Here is a 17,770-nt window from a genome sequence, read left to right on the forward strand (position 1 = left end):
AGGACTCTGCCTGGAAGAAATTGATAAACTGGCATGCTTTCAGTCATTAGATAACAAGAGTTTGGAGCCAGAAACTCAGAGGTAAATTCTGGATTTAATATCAGTAGCTCCTTTCACCTAGGTTTTATAAAATAACTATCTTTCTCTCACTTTACTTGGGTCTTATCCTGTTACCATGGCTGGAACGACTCTGTATTATTTGTGTCATTTATTATGAACTCCCCAGAACACTTTTTGAAAGAAGATGATATACAAGTTTAAAATCAAGTGTACAAGAGCATTATGATTATGATGCAAAGGGGGAGCATTTAAAATGTATTCACCTAACGTATTAATCAGTATTGTTTTAATCTGGAACAACACAGAGTCTGACATAACTGGTTTGCAGCATTTACTTTATACAGTAAGAAGTCTAGAGAAATGAGTCCAAGGCTCATATGGTACTTAATGATATATTCAAGGATTCAGGGTCTTTCTGTCCTTCAGCTCCACCATCGATTACGTGTGGCTTTCATCCCATGGTCAAAGGCAGCTGCTGCACCTGTCACCCTCAACATATCATTTAAGTGTACCAGACAGGAAGACGACAGAAAGGACAAAAGGACAAAAATAATGCACCAGCTAAGTCTGTTCCCTTGAAAAGCTTTCTTAGAAGCTCCACCACCACTACCACCAGCAGCAAACTCTCCTTATGTGTCACTGCCTAAAACAGAGTCACATCACCACCCCCAGCTGCAAACAGCTCCAGGAAAATGAATATTTTAGCTGGAACATTGTTCCCTATGCAAATTCACAATTCTGTTAGGACCCAAGAATGGAAGAGTAGACATAAGGCAGGTATTTAAAAGCGTAAGCCACAACAAATGTTTGTAACATATAATTAACAGAAAAAACAAAAAGCTAATCATCTCTTGTGTATGACCTCAGCTGTGTAAACCAATAGTCACAACATGAGAAAAATTACCAAAATGTTAAGAGTAACTGTCGATGGGTGGGGGAATTATCAGTGACATTTTCTTATAGATCATTTTCTGTATTTTCTTTGCTTTATTAAAATCAATGGGAGTGCCTGGGTGGCTCAGTTGGTTGAATGTCCAACTCCTTATTTTGCCTCAGGTCATGGTCCCATGCATGTGGGATAGGACCCCGTGTCGGGATCCACACTGAGCGGGAAGCCTGCTTGGGATTCTTTCTCTTTGTCCCTCTCCCTTGCTTATGCTCTCTCTAAAACAAAAGCAAAACAAACAAAAACAAAGCAAAAAAAAAAAAAACCCTGCCAGTTTATAATGAAAAGAATAAATCTGTATTCACATCATCATATTGAACATGATAAAAGAATATTATGAACCATTTTTTAGGGACACCAATAGGTTGCATAGCCTTTCTCATCTAGTTTTTTTTAATGCCTCCCACTTATAAGCTTAAATATGGTAGATTATAGATTATGTTATATGACACAATCAGAAAATTGGCAACACCGCAGGGTTTGGCTCAGCTGAAAGAACATGTAACCAGCAGGCAGAGATGAAATTCCATTGGTCCACCGCAGATCTGTGTGATCATGGGTAATATAATTAACTTCTTTGAGACCCATGGCCTCATCTATAAAATGAGGGCTTGAACTATTTGACCTCTTAAACTCTTCTTTGACCTCAGCATTCTGCTTATTTTAGCTACATGTCATCCTCCCTCAGAGCTCATTTTTACGGCCTTCTGAAGCATTTATCTGGGTTGTTTACTCTCACACTGAAATTGTGTCATCTCATGAGTATCTCTGGCCTGTGTCTCCTACTTTTTTTAATGAATATTTCTCTTACTTCATGATCTGGTTTCCTCTTTCAGATCTGGAAATGTGAACAATACTCAAGAATCAGCCTTTTTCTGGGGCACCTGGGTGGCTCAGTCGGTTGGGCACCCATCTTTGGCTCAGGTCATGATCTCACAGTTCATGAGTTCAAGCCCCGCGTTGAGCTCTGTGCTGACAGCTGGGAGCCTGGAGCCTGCTTCCGATTTTGTGTTTCCCTCTCTCTCTACCCCTCCCCCACTTGCACTCTGTCTCTCTCTTTCAAAAGTGAATAAACGTTCAAGACAAATTTAAAAACAAAAAGATCAGTCTTGTTCTTATCTAGCTCTTCTTTGTGGTCTCCCTTAGCAGTTTCATTGGCTTTGAGAACTGTTACATAAAGGAGCCGCAAATCTATGCCCTTGGCTACGACATCTCTAGGATTCAGACTCACATTTCCACCTGTTTGAGAGCCATCTGTTATTCGGATGAATGCTGTCACCTGAAACTCAACCGGTTTAAGTTAAACTCATCCCTTTCCCTAGTCAACATGCTTTCCCACCCTTTGAATTTTTTTATTTCTCTGATTGGCACCATTATTTTCTTAGTTCCTTAAACTCAAACCTTAAAGGATGTCTTTGATTCCTTCCTCCAGCTCACCCCTATAAAACCAAGGAGAAATTTTTTTGGTTCCAGTTAAAAATGGCAAGGTAAGAAAACCCTGAAATCACCTCCTGGTATGGGCACAGCAAATCTACAGTGACATGAGGAACAACTTCTTCAAAAAATGCAAAAAACCCAAAAGGCTCTCTGGGGGAATCCCACACAGCAGGCAAGTAACAAAAAAACCCCACATCGAAACCGGTAGGAGAGGCAGAGATGCAATATTGCCATAAACCCCAGCCCTGGCGTGGCCACCCACAATCAGGAAGGAACTCAAAACCCAGAGCTACTCCCTGAGGAGTGAAGAGTTTGAACCCCACATCAGGAACAGCAATTTTTAAGACCTGCACCTGAGAGACCACAGACTATCTAGCTCTGAAAACCAATGAGGCTCATGTCCACAAGACCCACACAGCAGCTATAATGAACTGAGATACAGCTCTTTTTTTTTTTTTTAACTTTTACATATTTTTGAGAGACAGAGAAAGACAGAGCATGAATGGGGGAGGAGTAGAGAGAGAGAGAGAGACACGAATTCAAAGTAGGCTCCTGGCTCTGAGCTGTCAGTACAGAGCCCGACAGGGGGCTCGAACCCACAAATTGTGCAATCACACATGCTTAACAAACTGAGCCACCCCGGTGCCCCGAAACAGCTCTTAAATAAGGGCTTGTGCGCTCAGACTCACCTGCCCCACAGCCCAGCATTGAGGCGGCCAATTGAGAGGCATCAAGGCTTTATGTGAAGGAAGGTTATTTGCTTATCTTAAAGCATTGGCCTGGTGGGCAGGGATCTACATTGACACACATCTGGGGGTCTGGGTGGAGGCTGGCATGCGCCCTCTTTGCATTCTCCTTCTGCCTCCCACTAGCCAGCAGGTGCCATGCCCACCTCTGCTCCAGTTCAGCCCTCTGGTATCTCCTGGAAAGAAATCTGTACCCTCCCCTCCAGTGCCATGATTTTTTTGTGGCTGCTTCCAGGAGATACTTCTAGACCCCCTGGCTCTGGTGGCCAGTGGGGCCAACACTTTGGGTCCCAAAGAACTGTAACCCATGCAGAAAGAGTTCTTAACTGGCTAACACTCCCAGGAAACAGCAAGAAGCAACGATCTGAGGATCCCATCTCTTCTGTGAAAGAGGGCTATTAGCTTGTCTTCATAGCTATAGCCCGAGGAGCAGGATTCTAATTAAACATACAGCTTAACCCTTTCTAGAGACCTCAGAGGGCAGGTGCTAGCTTCCTGCTCTCCCTCCACCATGCTCCAGAGTACCAGTATCTTCTGGAATGGAAATTTTACATGCATCTAGTTCTCTAGTTTTTGCAGTTGCTTCCCAGGGGATGCCCCTCACCTTGATAATCTGGCTCTGGTGGCCAGGAGGACTTGTGTTCCCAGGTCTCACAGGATTATAACAATCAGAGATAGCAGACTAAAACCCACCCTCAGTCTTTCTGTGAAAGAGGACTGTTTGCTTGTCCTGGAGCTTTGGCCTGAGGGGCAGACTTCTAGTTTGGCAAATATCTAGGAGCCTAGAGAGGTTCACTCTGGGTATAGGGGCTGGTGAACTCCACCTTTGTGTTCTCCCTCTGCTTCACTCCAGGTCACCAATACAGCCCAGAAAGGGGCTCTTACACTCATCTAGCACCTCAATTTCTGTGACTACTGCCCTCACAACACCTCTAGATCACCTGACTCTCGGTGGCCAGCAGGATTTATGCTTGAGTTCCCACAGAACTGTACATATTTGCATATTTTAAAAGATGCAACCTGAGGGTCTGGCTTCTAATAAGCTTGAATCTAGGTGTTGACTGAAATCATCGCCTTTGTGCCACGAACAGGTCTTGGCACACCCTTGACTACTTACTGGGAGCCACTAAAAATAAAATTGGCTGTTTGCAAAGTTCCGAGACATGACGAAGAGCAACAGCAAGGCTGAATGAAAGGTTCATCTCCCATATGCTTTCAAGACTGGGAGCGGTAGCTAGTGTATCTAATATAGAAACCAATACATAGAGTTGAGGAAAATGAAGAGACAAAGGAATATGGTCCAAAGGAAAGAACACGATAAGACTTCAGAAAAAAATCCCGTAATGGAATAAAGATAAATAACTTACCTGATAAAGTGTTCAAAAAAGGTCATAAAAATGTTCATCAAATTCAGAGGAGTGAATTTGATGTGAATTTCAACAAAGGGATAGAAAATAGAAGTATCAAATAGAAATGACAGAGCTGAAGAATAGAACTGCACCAAATATATACACACACACATATATATATTTATCAGCATCAGATTAGAGAAATATATATATCTGTATCAGATTAGAGAAAGCAGAAAAAAGGAACAGAGCAAAGATAGGGCAGTGGAACTCATCCAATGGGAGCAACAAAAAGAAAAAAGAATAAAAAAAGTGAATAGCTTAAGGGACTTATGGGACATCAAACAGACCAACATGTTCATCACAGCAGTCCTAGAAGGGAAAGGGAGACTAAAAAATTAATTCAAAGAAATAATGGTTTAAAACTTCACTAAGGTGGGAAAGGAAACAGATGTCCAGATCCAGAAAGCCTAGAGAGTACCAAATAAGATGAACCCAAAGAGACCTACACCAAGACACATTATAATTAAAGTGTCAAAAGTTAAAGACAAGGAGAGAATCTTAAAAGCAAGAAAAGAAAAAAAGAATGTATAAGGGAACCCCTCAAAAGATTATCAGTGGATTTTTCAGCAGAAATTTTGCAGGTCAGGAGGGAGTGGCACTATATAATCAAAGTGCTGAAACAAAAAACAATTTCCAACTTAGAGTATTCCACCCAGCAAAGTTGTCATTTAGAACTGAAGAACAGATACAGAGTTTTCCAGACAAGCAAAAGCTAATAGAGGTCATCACCACTAGACTGGGCTTTAATAAGTATTAAAGGGACTTCTTTAAGCAGAGAAGAAAGGGTACTAATTAGTAACAGAAAAACATGAAAATATAAACCTCACTGATAAAGGCAAATATATAGTAAAATTCAGAATAAAATCTAATGTTGTAAAAGTGGTAAATTAATCACTTACAAAGTTAGTATGAAGGCTAAAGAGAAAAGTAATAAAAAATAACTATAACTACAATAATTCATTAAGAGATACCCAAGATTTTTAAAAATGTAAAATGGGACATCAAAAACATAAAACATGGCTGGGACACAGCAATATGCTAGAGTTTTAGAATGTGTTCAAACTTCAGCTGTTAGCAACTTAGAATAGAATACTATAAATTGTTATATGTAAGCCTGATGGTAACCACAAAGCAACAAGTAGATAGACAAAAGATAAAGGAATATATACCACTAAAGAAAGCCATTAAACCACAAAGGAAGAGAGCAAGAAAAGGAAAAAAGAACAGAGAAGAACTACAAAACAATCTGAAAACAATTTAACAACATGGCAATAAGTAGTACATACCTATCAATAATTACTTTAAATGTAAATGAACGAAATTCTCTAATCAAAGGATGCAGAGTGACTGAATGAATAACAAAGACCCATCCATATGTTGCCCACAAGAGACTCTGCTGCACGTGGAAACGAAAAGAAAACGGAGGGATCTATACTTACATCAGACAAAATAGACGTTTAAAACAAAGACTGCAATAAGAGACAAAGAAGGGCATTACGTAATAATAAAAGAGTCAATCCAATAAGAAGATAGAACATTTGTGAATATTTATGCCCCCAATCTAGAAGCAGCTAAATATTGAAAGCAAATGTTAACAGATCTAAAGGGAGTAATAGACAGCTATACAATAATAGTAGGAGACTTTAAAGCAGGGTATACCTCAGTGAAATCAATGCGTGGATCATCCAGACTGAAAATTAATAAAAAAAAATCAGCCTTAAATGATGTGTTAGACAAGATAGTCTTAACAGATAGATACAAAACATTCCATTCAAAAGCAACAGAATATGCATTCTTCTCAAGTGCACAGGGACTATTCTATAGTACAGAGCATATGTTGGGCCATAAATTTAAGAAGATTGAAATTGTATCAGGCATCTCTTCTAACCACAATGGTACGAAACCAGAAATGAAGAAAACTGGAAAATTAAAAAATATGTGGTGATTAAACATTGTGCGACGATATAACCAACAGGTGAAAGAGAAATCAAAAAATACTTTGAGACAAATGAAAATGGAAATACAATATACCACAATTTGGGGGGGGGGCACAGCAAAAGCAGTTCTAAGAGGGAAGTCCACAGTGATAAATGCCTAAATAAACAAGAAAAATCTCAAAATAAACAACCTAATTTCATAATTCAAGGAACTAGAAAGAGAACATATAAAGCCCAAAGTTAGTAGAAGGGAAAAAAAACAAAGATCAGAGCAGAAATATGAAATAGAAACTAAAGATAATAGAAACGATCAATGAATCTAAGAGCTGGTTCTTTGAAAAGATAAACAAAACTGATCAACTTTTAGCTAGACTCACCGAGAAAAAAAGAGGAGTCAAATAAATAAAATAAGAAATAAAAGAGAAGATGTTACAAACATATGATAGAAATACAAAGGAGCATTAGGCACTATGATGAAAAATTACATGCCAACAAATTGGACAACCTATGGAGATTCCTAGAAACATACAACTGACCAAGACTAAATCATGATGAAATATAAAATCTGAACAAATAGATTACTAGCAAGGAAATTGCATCACTAATCAAAAACTTCCTAGCAAACAGAAGTCCAGGACCAAATGGCTTCACTGGTGGATTTCATTGAACATTCAAAGAAGATTTAATACCAGTTCTTTTCAAACTCTTCCAAAAAACAGAAGAGGAGGGAATACTCCCAAACTCATTTTATGAGACCAGTATTATCCTGATATGAAAACCAGAGAAGGACACCACAAGAAAAGAAAATTACATCCTTGATGACTATAGATGCAAAAATGTTCAACAAATATTTATAGAATTCCACGATACATAAAAAGGACCATACACCATGATCAAGTGGGATTATTGCAGAAAAGCAAAGTTGGTTCAACATTTGTAAATCAATGTGATGCCCTACAGTAACAAAATGATTGATTAAAAAATTAAACAATTGTCTCAACAGATGCAGAAAAAGGATTTGACAAAATTCACCATCCATTTATGATAAAACTCTCAACAAAGTGAGTATAGAGGGAGCAATACTTCCATGTAATAAAGGCTATACAAGGTTAATCTGCTGCTAAAATCATACTCAACAATGAAAAGTTGAAAGTTTTTCCTTTAAGATCAGGAACAAGAAAAGAATGCCCACTCTTGCCACTTTTATTCAATATAGTATTGTAAGTCCTAATCAGAGGAATTCGGCCACATAAAGAAATAAAAGCCATTCAAATTGGTAAGTAAGGAGTAAATTCTCACTCTTTGCAGATGAAAAAATATTATATATAGATAACCCTAAACATTCTACCATTTGTTTATTTGTAAATAAACAAATTCCATCTTTTCAGTAACAAATTCAATTCAGTATTGATTTTGCAGGATACAAAATCAGTATAAAAATCAGTTGCATTTCTATATACTAATCTACAGATAAGAAAGAGAAATTAAGAAAACAATCCCATTTGCAACCACCTCAAAAAGAATAAAGTGCCTAAGAATAAATTTAACCAAGGAGGTAAATAGACCTGCACACTAAAAACTGGCATTAATGAAAGAAATCAAGGACACAAGTCAGTAGAGATCTCATGTTTATGGACTGGACTGGAAGAATTAATATTGTTTAAATGTCCATATGACCCAAAGCAGTTTAGAGATTCAAAACAACCCTATCAAAATTTCATTGGCATTCTCCCACAGAACTGGAACAGACAATCCTAAAATCTGTGTGAAACAGACCCCACATACCCAAGGCAATCTTGAGAAAAAAGGGAACAACGTTGCTGAGCATCATGTTCTTTGATTTCAAACTATATTACAAAGCTGTAGTAAATCAAAACCATTTAGTATTGCCATAAAAACAAACACATAAATCAATGGAACAGAACAGAGAACCCAGAAACAAACCAAGACATATAGGGTCAATTAATTTACAACAAAGGAACCAAGAATATACAGTGGGAAAAAGTCTCTTTAATAACTGGTGTTGGAAAAACTGAATAGCTACATGCAAAAGAATGAAACTGGACCACTATCTTACCACCATACACAAAAATTAACTTAAAAAGGGATTAAAGACTTGGACGTAAGACCTGAACCATCAAACTCATAGAAGGAAAATAGGCGGTTAGCTTCTTGACATTGGTCTTGAGGACAGCTTTGGGATCTGATACCAAAAACAAAGGTAATTACAGAAACAATAAATAAGTGGGACCATATCATACTAAAGAGCTTCCGCACAGCAAAGGAAGTCATCAGCAAAATAAAAAGAAAATGTGCTGAATATATCTGGTAAGGGGCTAATATCCAAAATACGAAAAGAACTCATTCAATTTGATTTAAAAAATCTGATTAAAAAATGGGCAGAGATTCTGAATAGACAGTTTTCCAACGAAGACATATAGATGGCCAACAACACATAAAATGATGCTCAGCATCAATCATCATCAGGAAAATGCAAATGAAAACCACAATAAGATATCCCCTAGCACTTGTTAGAATGCTATGATCCAAAAGACATGAAATAACAAGTGTTGGTGAGGATGTGGAGAAAAAAGAGCCCTGGGCACTGCTGGTGGGAATGTAAATTGGTGCAGCTACTATGGAAAACAGTATGAAGTTCCCTCAAAATATTAGAAATAGAACCATACAATCCAGCAATTCCACTTCTGAATATTTATGTAAGGAAAATGGAAACACTAACTAAAAAAGGTAACTGCATTCCCATATTCACTGAAGCACTATTTAAAATAACCAAGATATGGAAACAACCTAACTGTCCATCAGTTAAAAAAAAAAAGTCTCTCTCACACACACACACACACACACACACACACACACACACACACACACAGGAATACTACTCAGCCATAAATAAGAATAAAATCTTTCCATTTGCAACAACATGAATGGACCCTGAGGGCATTATCTAAGTGAAAGAAATCACAGAAAGACAAATACCATATTATCTAACTTAAGTGTAGAATTTAAAATGGCAACAACAGGAAACCAAGCTCAAAGATGGAACAGATTGGTAGTTGCCAGAGGTGGAGGCAAAGGGAGGGCCAAATAGGTGAAGGGGGTCAATAAATATAAACTTCCGGGGCACCTGGGGGGCTCAGTCGGTTGGGCATCTGACTTCGGCTCAGGTCATGATCTCACAGTTCGTGGGTTCAGGCCCCGCGTCCGGCTCTGTGCTGACAGCTCAGAGCCTGGAGCTGCTTCCGATTCTGTGTCTCCCTCTCTCTCTCTCTGCTCCTCCCCTGATCACACTGTCTCTCTCTGTCTCTTAAAAATAAATAAATGTTAAAAAAATATATATATATAAACTTCCAATTATAGAATAAATAAGTTAAGCCGTAGGGCTGTAACGTACAGCATGAGGCTATGGTTACTACTATCGTACTGCAATCAAAAAATTGCTATGAGAGTAGATTTTAAAAGTTCTCATCACAAGAAAAAATATTTTATAACACTGTATGGTGAAGAATGTCCACACACGGATTGTCATGATCATTTTGCACTATATACCATATCATCATGTTGTACGTACAAAAGTAATATAATGTTATATGTCAATTATACCTCAATAAAAAAGTAATATAGTCAAATCTATTAGTCTGTTTATTTACTCCTTTTTATTTAATACTTTTATAATAGTCCAAGATTATAAACTTGTCATCCTAGTTTTCTTTCAGCACCTTCTTACTTTTTAAGCTCATACCATAGCCCTAACCTGACCCGGAGTTCCTAATATAAATTCCAGGGCAGCACATCGAATTGCTTACTTAACACATCCATTTTGGTTTCTGACAAGCATCCCGCAGCTGCCCTGGTTAAGTCAGAAATTTAGTGTCCCCTTCACAAATCTGCTTCTGCCTACTCTTCCTGGCCTCGGTAGGCGGCACTGCATTTCCCCAGCTGCTCAAACCGAAAACCCATCCATACCTGTGCAGCCGTCTTTTTCTCTCACTTCCAACATCTAGTTCATCAGCAAGGTCTGTCAACTCTACCTTCAAACCACATCCCAGATCCATCCATTGTCCTGGCTGCACGGACACCACCGAACCCTATGCCAGCAGCATCTTTTTTCCTGGACTGCGATGACAGGCCAGTCACCGAGGTCATTGTTTCCCCTCTGTCTACCTTCACACACGTAACTGATTCTCTGCATAGCAGCCAAGGAGACTTTTTAAAACAGAACACCAAGTTACATAGCTCCCTTGTTTAAAATTCTGCCCTCACGGAAGACACAAGATCAATAGTCCTCATCATAGACCACAGAGCTTCATGGAGTCCCGTGCCACTAAGGCTGGTTGGACCCTAGTCCTTCCTCTCCGCCTGGCTCCAGTGTTCTCCAGAGAGCTGCTTTAGGACTTTGTTCTATTCCTTCTTCCTAGACTTAACTTCTCTCAAATCTTCAAATGACTGGCTGCTTCTTTTCCAGCAAAAATGGCGCCTCCTCAGGAAGGCTTCCCTGAGCCTGTATACAGTAGCTCCAGTCATTTTCTCCCCCTTTCCTGCTTTGTTACACCACAGCATTTTACCTTCACCCAGTATTTTCTTTATTTGCGTCCTGTCAGAGTAGAAACCAAAGGAAGAGATTCCGCTTAGCATGGACCCAGTCAGAGAGCTTTAAATGCAGGCCACCATGATGGGACCAGTATCCTGGAAGATTCACTCGGGCTGTAAAGGGGAAGGCAGACCTCAGTGGGCCCGAAGGAAAAGCAGGGGGACCCGGGGCGGGGACAAGAAGGCCAGCCAGGAGCTTGCGGCTCTCCAGGTCAAGCTCTGTGTCTTACAGCTGAGTCAGTTCAGGTGCTCCCCGCCAAAGTCTACTCTAACCTCTTAGAAAAATGCTCAGAAAGGGCGAATTGCTCAGTTCCTTGGAAGCGACAGATGGAAAGGTAGCAAGCAGTAGGGCTAAGAAGACCCGGCAGGGAGGAAACCCTGTACTTCCTCCGTGTGTGTTTGGTTTGGTGTTAAGCCTCAAACTTAGAAGGGAAAAAAAAAAAAAAACCCCGATAAATATATTCTCTTCTGAATTTCCTGGCGGCCCTTAGCCAGCTCTCAGCAAGACAGGCCAAGTTCTCCTAACCTCTGTGAAGAAGGCCAATAGGCTGACAGCTGGATATCAATATTTACATTCTGTTATCACGTCTGTTGACGAACCCCAGGCCTAAGTAGCCAAACTGAATTATCCCGGTGTTCTCTCTCTATTGCTGGGTTCTGAAAAAAAAAAATACTTCCTCTTTTTAAAAGCACAGGGTTTTGTTTTGTTTTTGTTTAAGGCCAATAAAATTTTTTCCCCTGTAAATACTGTAAAGGCTTCTCACCCCCAAGTTAACCCTTCTCTTGCTTAGCTGGAGCTCAGGATATTTGAAGTGCAAACTGATTGACATGACTTGTTATAAGCCAACATTAAAACAACCTGCCATCTGAAAGACGCATCTCCAGCCCTTGGGTAAACAACAAGGAAAACAGACTTTAAGTGACCACTGATGTGCGTCAGCTGCAAGCAACTAGCAAAGGGAACACGTTTAAAGGGTCTGGGAGGTCTTTCTGGAACTGAGATTTTGTTAGACTTTAGGAGAATCGGCTGACCACCCAGTGGAGGGGCAGTGCCCTAGGGGCATCCCACAAATCTTAGGAAGGTTTGTAGGAGGCATCTAGATACCCACGTCCATTGGGGAAAAGAAAAACAAGGACACCCTCGGTAACAGTCTGCTTGGCTGGACGGTCCGCCTGGTGTCACACATCAGCTCGCTAAAACAGTTTACCTTTCTACAGAGTCATACTTTGTCTTTGTTTTTCTCTTCGCCTCTCATGTTACTTGTGAGATGCGTAGATGCAGTCTGGAACCATCTGGATTTATTTCGAGGCTCCTTATTTTCTGCGCTGTAAATGTGCTCATTGACATGGGGTCAACGCTCAGCAGGTGGGTCTGCTGAAGGCTCGCTTTCTTTTGCAAATAGTGTAAGCATCTAGATGTCTGTTTACAACACGTGAAGATGGAATAAAATCTCTTTCAGTTTGGCCTTTGAATTTGTTTCTTATTTGCATACAGTGCCATGTCAAGCGCACTGACCCCATGTTCACTCTCCCTGAACCCCATGTTCAAGGTTCCCACAACCACCCACTAAGATCTGAGTGGAACTCGATCAGAGCCCGATTCACAGGGTGTTTGGCAGTCTTCCCTCACCCATGGCAACAGTCAACGAGGGGGCACGGATGGCTGCTCATGAACTTATATGAACACCAGGGCAGAATTAGGGAAAAGGCTCATCGTTTCTCACTGAAGATTGGTTTTTTCGTTGTGTTTTGCTTTGCTTTGTTTTGTTTTGTTTACCAGCCGCCATGGAGTTTGACCAGTTTAATGGAAACTTTTGCCATGTTCAGAATTTGATGGCAATTAACTGTATTCTGCATCTTAAACCTTATGTGTTGTGGAAATTTGGGGGGGTTACTTTTCTGGGTTTTTAAAAAAATTTTTTGACATAGAGAGAGACAGAACATGAGCAGGGAAGGGGCAGAGAGAGAGGGAGACACAGAATCTGAAGCAGGCTCCAGGCCCCAAGCTGTCAGCACAGAACCTGATGCGGGGCTTGAACCCACAAACCCTGAGATCATGAGCTGAGCCAAAGTCGGATGCTCAACTGACTGAGCCACTCAGGTGCCCCCTGTTTGTTTTTAAGCCAAGCATTGGAACCCCTCCGTGTGAGGAATTTCCTATTTTTGTGACCATCTTAGGAAAAACATTTCTTTGAAGTTATGATCCTCATCTTCCCAGGCTCCTTTGCAGCTGGGGTGGACGTGTAGCCCAAGCTTGACCAACGGAGCCACGCTGACATAAATCAAGTACTAAAAATCCAATGGCAAGGCAGCCCATCCAGCAGTGGGAACAGCAGCCAGGGTCTGGCAGAACTGACTGAGGGGCACCAAGGGCACAGAGGGGGTGCTGCATCGCAAGGACACAGCTCTCCGGCAGCCCCAGCAACCGCACAGGGCTTCCAGTACCATCTCTACACAGTTAAACCATCACCCAGGGTCCATTTCTGTTGCTTGTGATGAGCCAGGGAGATGGAGCCCTGTGGACAGGGCAGCAGTTCAAATCTGTCATCTAGGAAGGATGTCTCGGCATTAACAGTAGGCAGGCCTCAAGACCCTCTCCTCTTGGCCACCACCGCTGTGCTCCTGTCTTCAAGGCAACTTGATCCTTCTCTCGATGCTTTTTGGTGGCCGACCAGATCAGAAACAACGCCCATTCAAATGAAACGATATGAAATCAAGACCGCTGTTCACAGTTAATTTTGATTTCCCACCAGACGATGCCAGCAGATTTGCAGGGTATTTAAGAGGTAAGCACAAAGGTAGGACTCCATTTCTCTTGACTCTGACTCATATAATTTTTACATTATCTTATAAAGAACAGAGGTGTATACTTATATATAACACATCTGCTATTTATACGATATATATTCATGTATATCATTTGCTGGCTTTTTAGGGCCAACTCTGCAAGCTCCACCTCTTTTCTCTGATAGCTGATTTTAATTATAATACTTTTTTAAAGCAGTGTTCTAAGCACCATATACCGTCTTAACAATGGAACATTCACAACACAAAGCTTGGAAACAAAGGGGTCAGGCTGCTGTGGTTGCTCACGCGCCTAGTGAGTGAGTGAGCCAGGGGCCAAGAAGGATTCAATTGTGACTCTCTACCTGCTCATAAATGGACTCCGAACTACACGCACCCACCTCATGCCTCCTTTTTAAGTGGGAAAATGGCCTTTTGTAAGCAGGCAGGTACAGATGCTATCCGTATGAATTACACCTTCACACCGCCTGGAGAGGCGCACAAGCATTTGCTTTGTTGGGCTGCAAGCTTCTAGACATGACCTTCATTTTCAGTGGTGTTTTACTCTACTTTTCAAAATTATTCTTTGAGTGGGAAATTTATTAAGGGAACAATTTCACCTTCCAGCAAAATCTCCCAAAAAAGATGTCTCAGAGCCCCTGAGCTGTTTCCCAAGAGCTTAGCCCCATGTCTGGGTAGCTAATTTGCGACATCTGTCATTCCTCTTTTTTTCTTTAGTCACATGTCCTACTCCTGCCTTCTTCTACCAGGCGGTGTGGTATCTGCCAGTCCTCATGTCGACCAGCTGGGCCCAGCAACACGTGTGTCCTCCCTTTCTGTTTTCTAGATTCTTCGTATATGGAATATTTTTAAATCTAGATGGAAAATTCTATGGATAGCATCTAGATTGAATTAGATCTATTTACGTTCTTTAACTTGTAAGTATTGGGAATTGTTCTCTCAGCAGTGAAATACAACCCTTTCCAATCCAGTGAAGAAATTTAATCTACTTTGAAAGGTTTCCCTCTTCTCTCTGAATGCCACTGGATTTTTCTAAGTCAACAAACTTGTCCGGAAACTGTGTTGAAGTGTGTGATATCATTCAGTTAACAAAGGTGAGCAAAGTGGACACTTTAATGGTCGTGGACTTCGTGTTTTCCCTTCAGATGTAATGAGTTCTTGAGATCATGAGTCAGATGCTTAACCAACTGAGTCACCCAGGCGCCCTGTAATGAGTTCTTTATGTAGCACGTCGTTCATTCTTAGCCAGATTATGCAAATATTTTTTTTCCTAACATGTTCATTTTGAGCATTTAAACTTTTTTTTTCTTTTTTAGCACTCATGTCCATTTAAATTATTTGCATGGATCACTGTCTGGTGTTTGATACAACAATTTAGCACTATCTCCACATCTACCATGCAAACGTAGTCACTGACCTCTCTCACCTGGACTACGTCAACAGCTTCTAACCTGGCTCCCTCTTCCTCTCTTGCCCCTGACAGTTCACTCTCCACCAGTCAGAAGAAGCCTGTTAGGGAAAAGTGTGGTCATAACACTCTTCCTCAAAAACCTTATGTAAAGGCTTCCCTCCTATCACCTTTATCTCACCAAGCTTACAAGACCCTAAATGATCTATTAATTGACTGATCGATCGGTTGCATCCCTGGCTGCCTTCCTCACCTCAGTTGACTTCCTCGACCTCAACTACTTGGCTGCCTTCCCACCTCTCATTCCTGCCACCCCAGGCTCCTTACTCTATTGCTCCGACTCACCACACATGCTCCTACCTAGGACTCTTGGCACTCTCTGTCCCCTCTACTTGAGATCCCCGACCCTAGATACTACCAAGTCTCAATCCCTCACTTCCTTTTAAGTCTCTACTTATGTTTTGATGTCCCTCTTTCTGACTTTGTCCACTTTTCTACTGTTTCCAAGCCCCCAGGTGTGAGGGAGATGTAAGGGTGTGTTACCAGGCCCCCCTCAAACTCCAAGGGTATCTTATAGTTTATGTTCCTATTGTAAATGAAAGCTTTTCAAAAGTTATGCTTCCTGATTGTATAGGAATCTAACTAGTTTTGATATATTTTTAAATTTTTAATGTTTTATTATTTTTGAGAGAGAGAGAGAGGCAGAACATGAGTGGGGGAGGGACAGAGAGAGGAGGAGATAGAGAATATGAAGCAGGCTCCAGGCTCTGAGCTGTCAGCACAGAGCCTGTCATGGGGCTTGAACTCACGAACCACAAGATCATGACCTGAGCCGAAGTTAGATGCTTAACTGACTGAGCCACTCAGGCGCCTCTGCTTTTGATATTTTGCTCTTGTACTCAGGACGGTTGGTGAGCACTCATTGGTTGTAACAGTTAACCTGCAGATTCCCTCCAAATGCCTGTCTTTTCATGTCATCTGATACCAGTTTTACGTTTTCTTTTCAAATCCTTCATTTAGTGTCCTTTAGTTCTCATGTTGTCTTACCGGGTAGGACCTCTCCAACAGCATTGAATAGAAGCACTGAGGGCATGCGTCCCTGTCTTATTCCTAACTTTAAAGGGCATGCTTTGAAATTTTTCCATTAAATGGGATGTTTGCAGCAGGTTTCTGCTAGAGATCCTTTATCAGAATAGAGAGGTTCCCTTTCATTGTATTGTGCTGAGAAATACTTTCTAGTCATAAATGCATACTGGAGGATAATGAAGAAAGCCTGTTCCCACCAGATGCTGGTCTATTACAAAGTTACAATAAAGAGTGTGGTACTAGCACTGGGATAGACAGAAAAATGGCAGATTAACAGTCTAAAAATAGATGCAAATGTATGGACGACGTTGGATGATTTATTCCGGTTCACCTTGTCTCCTTTTGTCATATTTCCCTTTTACTCTGTTAGAATCATGATGACTTCTGGACCATTGTGGTGACCTCCTACCTGGCCACCGGACCATGACGTCTTACAGCCAACTCAAGATGCAATTTTCTTTTGAATTCCACAAAAGGTTATTTTCAGAGGTTTTTCTGACTGTTCCAAATGGTGCTCATCTTTTCCTTTTATTCTTTTTCTGGAAAAAAGGTTCAAAGCTCAACTCTGCTGCTTAGTAGGTAAAGATATGTGGTGCATTGTTTCTTTCTAAGCCTCAGTTTCCTCATCTGTGAAAAGGACAAGCAGAACTCTTACGTCACCAGGTTCTTGGAAGGAATAGATGCGCTGCTGTGTGTAACATGCGCTGCTCACACTGGGCAGCGCCCCATACAACTCTGCTTTAATAGATATGACCTGGGTTTGTTTTTCTTTATTCATCCTCAGTCAAAATAAGTCTCAGTTAAACTTGGATAAGTTGTGTGCATTGTCCTTCTCCCGTGTGTGATGGCTGAATTCTCTTTCCAGATCTGCAGTGAGAAGGTAGGCTGGGGAGCACAGCATCCTGCCCAATTTCCAGATCCTAGCAGGCTTTCACACAGTGCACCCCTGACATTTTGAATTGATGCCTTCTGCCATGATGCTTGGTTCACTTATCTTCTAGAGCCAAAGAAGTACATAAAAAGTTAAAACCTGTTCACTATTACAAAGTTCTTCTATCCCATCCTATAGCATTTTTTTCACAGAGCATAGATCCCTAAAACATAATATCCATGAAAGTACAGGCTTATAACTGAAGAATATCAGCTCGTAATGATGGTGATAATGATGGATAATGCTTTGTGAGTGTGAAGTTTGGTGAGTTCCTTGTACATTTTCGATATTAGCCCTTTATCTGATATGTCGTTTGCAACTATCTTTTCCCATTCTGTCGGTTGCCTATTAGTTTTCGTGATTGTTTCCTTTGCCTTGCAGAAGCTTTTTATCT

Source organism: Suricata suricatta, chromosome 10, assembly GCF_006229205.1.
Source record: "Suricata suricatta isolate VVHF042 chromosome 10, meerkat_22Aug2017_6uvM2_HiC, whole genome shotgun sequence".
Taxonomy (NCBI): domain Eukaryota; kingdom Metazoa; phylum Chordata; class Mammalia; order Carnivora; family Herpestidae; genus Suricata; species Suricata suricatta.